The following is a 6,565-nucleotide window of genomic DNA, read 5'->3' on the forward strand; positions in this document are numbered from 1 at the left end:
GCTTCCCCACATCCCGCATCCCGCATCCTGCATCGTCCCCACGTCGCGCATCCCAAATCCCGCATCGTCCCCACATCGCGCATCCTGAATCCTGCATCCCGCATCATCCCCGCATCGTGCATCCCGCATCTTCTCCACTTCCCGAATCCCTCATCCCGCATTGTCCCCGCATCTCGCATCCTGCATCCCGCATGCTGCATCTTTCCCCTCATCCCGCATCCCACATTCCAGATCCCGCACCTCGCAGCTTCCCCACATCCCGCAGCTTCCCCACATCCCTCATCCTGCATCCTACATCTTCCCTGCATCCCACATCCATCATCCTTCATCTCACCCCGCATCCTGCACCTCGCATCCTCCCCTCATCCCGCATCCCACACCCTCCCCATATCCCGCATCCCTCATCTCTCATCCCGCATCCTTCATCGTGCATCCCGCATCTTCCCCACATCCCGCACCCTCCCCACACCCCGCATCCTTCATCCCGCATCCCGCACCCTGCATCCAAAATCCCGCATCCCGCTCTGCACACCCTGCACCCCACATCCCTCATCCCGCACCCCACATCCACCCCGCACCCCGCACCCTTCCCATACCCCACATCCTGCGTCCCACATCCTTCCGCATCCCTCTCCGCATCCTTCTCCGCATCCCGCACCCTGCACCCCGCATCCCACATCCCCATCTTCCCCACACCCCACATCCCAAATCCGAGATCCCACATCCTTCACCCCGCATCCCACATCCGCATCTTCCCCACATCCCGCATCCCAAACCCGAGATCCCACATCCTTCACCCTGCATCCCACATCCCACATCTCAAATCCGAGATCCCACATCCTTCACTCCGCATCTTGCACCCCTCATCCCACACCCGCATCTTCCCCACACCCCGCATCCCAAATATGAGATCCCACATCCTTCACCCCGCATCTTGCACCCCGCATCCCACATCCGCATCTTCCCCACATCCTGCATCCCGAATCCAAGATGCCACATCCTTCACCCCGCATCCCACATCCCAAATCAGAGATCCCACATCCTTCACCCCGCATCCCACATCCCGCATCCCAAATCTGAGATCCCACATCCTTCACCCCGCATCCCACATCCTGCATCCCAAATCTGAGATCCCACATTCTTCACCCCGCATCCTGCACCCCTCATCCCACATCCACATCTTCCCCACATCCCGCATCCCGAATCCAAGATCCCACATCCTTCACCCTGCATCCCACATCCCACATCCTGAATCTGAGATCCCACATCCTTCACCCTGCATCCCACATCCCACATCCTGAATCTGAGATCCCACATCCTTCACCTCGCATCCCACATCTGCATCTTCCCCACATCCCGCATCCCGAATCCGAGATCCCACATCCTTCACCCCGCATCCCACATCCGCATCTTCCCCACATCCTGCATCCCGAATCCAAGATCCCACATCCTTCACCCTGCATCCTGCACCCCGCATCCCAAATCCGAGATCCCACATCCTTCACCCCGCATCCCACATCCCGCATCTTCCCCGCGCCCCACATCTCAAATCCGAGATCCCACATCCTTCACCCCGCATCCCACATCCCGCATCCCAAATCCGAGATCCCACATCCTTCACCCCGCATCCCACATCCCGCATCCCAAATCTGAGATCCCACATCCTTCACCCCGCATCCCACATCCACATCTTCCCCACATCCTGCATCCCAAATCCGAGATCCCACATTCTTCACCCTTCATCCCACATCCCGCATCTTCTCCACATCCTGCATCCCAAATCCGAGATCCCACATTCTTCACCCTGCATCCTGCACCCCGCATCCCACATCCGCATCTTCCCTGTATCCTGCATCTTTCCCATTCCCATACCCCACGTCCTCCCCACATCCTTCATCCCTCGTCCCGCATCTTCCCCTCATCCCGCATCACTCATCCCATATCTTCCCTGTATCCCGCATCCTTCATCCCACATCCCGCATTCTCCCCTCATCCTGCATCCCTCGTCCCAAACCCTGCACCCCACATCCCGAATCCCGCATCCTTCCTGGATTCTGCACCCCACATCCCGCATCTTCCCCACATTCCACATTCCAAATCCCACATCCCGCATCCTCCCCACATCCCGCATCCCACATCCCTCATCCCACATCCTCCCCGCATCCCAAACCCCACATCCTGCATCCCTCATCCCACATCCTTCCTGCATCCTGTGCCCCACATCCCGCATCTTCCCCACATTCCACATCCTTCATCCCACATCCCAAATCCCACATCCCAAACCCCTCATCCCAAACCCCACATCCCGCATCCTCCTCACCTCCCAAATCCCAAACCCCACATCCCGCATTCTCCCAGCATCCCTCATCCCACATCCACATCCAACATCCCTCATCCCACATCCCTCATCCCGCATCCTCCTCACATCCCAAATCCTTCATCCCGCATCCTCCCCGCATCCCAAACCCCACATCCCGCATCTTCCCCACATTCCACATCCCAAATCCCACATCCCACATCCCTCATCCCGCATTCTCCTCACATCCCGCATCCCACACCCCACATCGCACATCCTCCCCGCATCCCACATCCCAAACCCCACATCCCAAACCTCATATCCCACATCCTCCTCACCTCCCAAATCCCACATCCCACATCCTCCCCGCATCCCAAACCCCACATCCTGCATCCTTCCCACATCCCGCATCCCTCATCCCACATCCCACATCCCACATCCCAAATCCCACATCCCACATCCCAAATCCCACATCCCACATCCCAAATCACGCATCCCAAACCCCACATCCCGCATCTTCCCCACATTCCACATCCCAAATCCCACATCCCACATCCCTCATCCCACATCCCTCATCCCGCATCCTCCTCACATCCCAAATCCTGCATCCCGCATCCTCCCCGGCATCCCAAACCCCACATACTGCATCCTCCCTGCATCCCTCATCCCACATCCTGCATCCCTCATCCTGTGTCCTGCACCCCGCATCCCACATCCCGCATCTTCCCCACATTCCACACCCCACATCCCACATCTCACATCCTTCCTGTATCCTGCACCCCACATCCCACACCCCACATCCTGCATCTTCCCCATATCCCGCATCCTCCCCATATCCTGAGCCCCTCATCCCACATCCCCGCATCTTCCCCACGTTCCACATTCCAAATCCCACATCCCACATCCCGCATCCCAAACCCCGCATCTCAAACCCCACATCCCTCATCCCAAATCCCACATCCCAAACCTCACATCCCGCATCCTCCTCACCTCCCAAATCCCAAATCCCATATCCCACATCCTCCCCACATCCCACATCTCTCATCCCACATTCTCCCAGCATCCCAAACCCCACATTCTCCCAGCATCCCTCATCCCACATCCCACATCCCAAATCCCACATCCCAAGTCCCACATCCCACATCCCTCATCCCACATCACGCATCCCAAACCCCACATCCCGCATCTTCCCCACATTCCACATCCCAAATCCCACATCCCACATCCCTCATCCCACATCTTCCTCACATCGCTCATCCCACACCCCACATCCTCCCCACATCCCATATCCCAAATCCACCCTGCATCCCTCATCCCAAATCCCACATCCCAAACCTCATATCCCACATCCTCCTCACCTCCCAAATCCCAAATCCCACATCCCACATCCTCCCCGCATCCCACATCCCAAATCCACCCGGCATCCCTCATCCCAAATCCCACATCCCAAACCCCACATCCCAAACCCCACATCCCTCATCCCAAACCCCACATCCTCCCCACATCCCTCATCCCAAATCCCACATCCCAAACCTCATATCCCACATCCTTCTCACCTCCCAAATCCCAAATCCCAAATCCCGCATCCCACATCCTCCCAGCATCCCAAACCCCACATCCTGCATCCTTCCCACATCCTACATCCCACACCCCACATCCCTCATCCTGCATCCTGCATCCCAAACCCCACATCCCAAACCCCACATCCCGCATCCTCCCCACATCCCAAACCCCGTGGAGCCGCTTCCCGCCGTGTCCCGGATCCGGAGCAGCCGGGATCAATCCCAAACTCTTCCCAAAGGGAATTTTCCCACCTCAGACCCCACAGATCCCGCGCCCATCCCGCTCCTGAGCGTCAGGGTGGGAATCAGGGATTTGGGATTTGCTGGGGGAGCAGAAAATTCCAGCTTGGGAATTCCAGGGATGATGGAAATGCTTGGCACGAGGTGGAAACCGGGATCTGCCCGCTCTGGCTCCGGGAATCGGGAACTGGGAATTGGGAACTGGGAATGGGGAATTGGGAATGGGGAATGGGGAATGGGGAATGGGGAATGGGGAATGGGGAATGGGGAACTGGGAATTGGGAATAAGGAATAGTGAATTGGGAATCGGAAATTGGGAATAGGGAATTGGGAATTGGGAATTGGGAACTGGGGATTGGGAATAGGGATCTGGGAGTTGGGAATTGGGAATTTGGAATAAGGAATAGCGAATTGGGAATTGGGAATTGGGAATTGGGAATGGGGAATTGGGAATAGGGAATAGCAAATTGGGAATGGGGAATGGGGAATTGGGAATAGGCAACTGGGAATTGGGAATAGGGAATTGGGAATGGGGAATTGGGAATAGGGAATAGCAAATTGGGAATGGGGAATGGGGAATGGGGAATTGGGAATAGGCAACTGGGAATTGGGAATAGGGAACTGGGAATAGTGAATTGGGAATAAGGAATAGGGAACTGGGAATCGGGAATTGGGAACTGGGAATAGGGAATTGGGAACTGGGAATTGGGAATTGGGAATTTGGAATAGGGAATGGGGAATGGGGAACTGGGAATAGGGAATGGGGAATAGGGAATAGGGAATTAGGAATAGGGAACTGGGAATAGGGAATTGGGAATAGGGAATGGGGAAATTGGGAATAGGGAATTTGGAATCGGGAATTGGGAACTGGGAATAGGGAATTGGGAACTGGGAATTGGGAATTGGGAATTGGGAATGGGGAATGGGGAATAGGGAACTGGGAATAGGGAATGGGGAACTGGGAATAGGGAATGGGGAATAGGGAATGGGGAATTGGGAATTGGGAATAGCAAATTGGGAATTGGGAATTGGGAATTGGGAATTGGGAACTGGGAGTCGGGAATTGGGAACTGGGAATTTGGAATAGTGAATTGGGAATCGGGAACTGGGAGTTGGGAACTGGGAATCAGGAATCAAGAATAGGGAATAGGGAAACAGGGAATTGGGAACTGAGAACTGGGAAAAAGGAATTGGGAGTTGGGAACAGGGAATCAGGAATTAGGAATAGGGAATTGGGAATAGGGAATAGGGAATTGGGAATTGGGAATAGGGAATTTGGAATAGGGAATCAGGAATTGGTAAATGGGAATGGGGAATAGGGAATAAGGAATAGCAAATTTGGAATAGGGAATTGGGAATTGGGAGCAGGGAATCAGGACTTGGGAATAGGGAACTGGGAATAGGGAGATGGGAATTGGGAACTGGGAATAAGGAAATTGGGAATTGGGAATAAGGAATCGCAGGTGTGGTGGAGACTCCGCTCCTTTCCCAGATACAAAACTTCAGGAAATAGGAAACTGGGTGGGGAAAAAAAAATCATATTTCCACTGCCCCAAAATCCTGGGAATTAAGAAAAGAGCTGGAAATTCCCCGGGGCTGGAAGTGTGTGGGGGGGAATCCCAAATTTTGGGATCGTGGGAAGCGCTGGGGTTGGAATGAGATGGACTTTAAGTCCCTCCCAAGCCCAAACGCCCCAAAATTCCGGGATTCTGTGGTTCTTTTCCAGGTGTTTGATGTCCCCGTGCCTCAGGGGGCTGCAGGGTCATCTGCCGGAATCACAATAATTTAAAAATAGGAATTATTTTTATTTTTATTTTTAATTTAATTTTATTTATTATATTGTTATTCATTTAAAAAAATTATTTTAATTTATTTTAATAAACCGACGCTGCGGAGCCAAGGCAGGGAAGAGGCTGCATTCCCCTGCCTTGTCCATTCGCGTCGCCGGACAAAGGGACAGAGGAACAGAAGGACGGACAGACGGACAGAAGGACAGAAGGACGGACAGACGGACAGAAGGACGGACAGACGGGGAAATCACAGCCCGGCTCTCCCGCACACCCCGCGTTTTGCTGAGATTTGTCCTCAGCGCGCACCCGCCGCCGGCTGCAGAGGCTGCTGGGAGTTGTAGTTTCTTCCCTCAACTCGGCTATTGCGCACGCGCAACGCTGCCTCTTGCCGGCGCGCGGAGGAGGAGTCGTTCGCTGATTGGCTGAGAGGCGGGCGAGGGGCGGGGCTAGAGGCCGTGGCGGGAATTGCGGCTGTCGGAGAGGTCGGCGCGAGCGGAGCCGGTGAGAGGGGGCGGGGCAACGGCTGAGGAGAACCGGAGCGACGGAACCGGCCCGGCCCGGCCCGAGCGGAACCGGAGCGACGGAACCGGCCCGGCCCGAGCCGAACCGGCCCGAGCGGAACCGGCCCGGCCCGAGCGGAACCGGAGCGACGGAACCGGCCCGGCCCGGCCCGAGCG

Source organism: Motacilla alba, chromosome 3 (assembly GCF_015832195.1).
Source record: "Motacilla alba alba isolate MOTALB_02 chromosome 3, Motacilla_alba_V1.0_pri, whole genome shotgun sequence".
NCBI classification, from domain to species: Eukaryota; Metazoa; Chordata; class Aves; order Passeriformes; family Motacillidae; genus Motacilla; species Motacilla alba.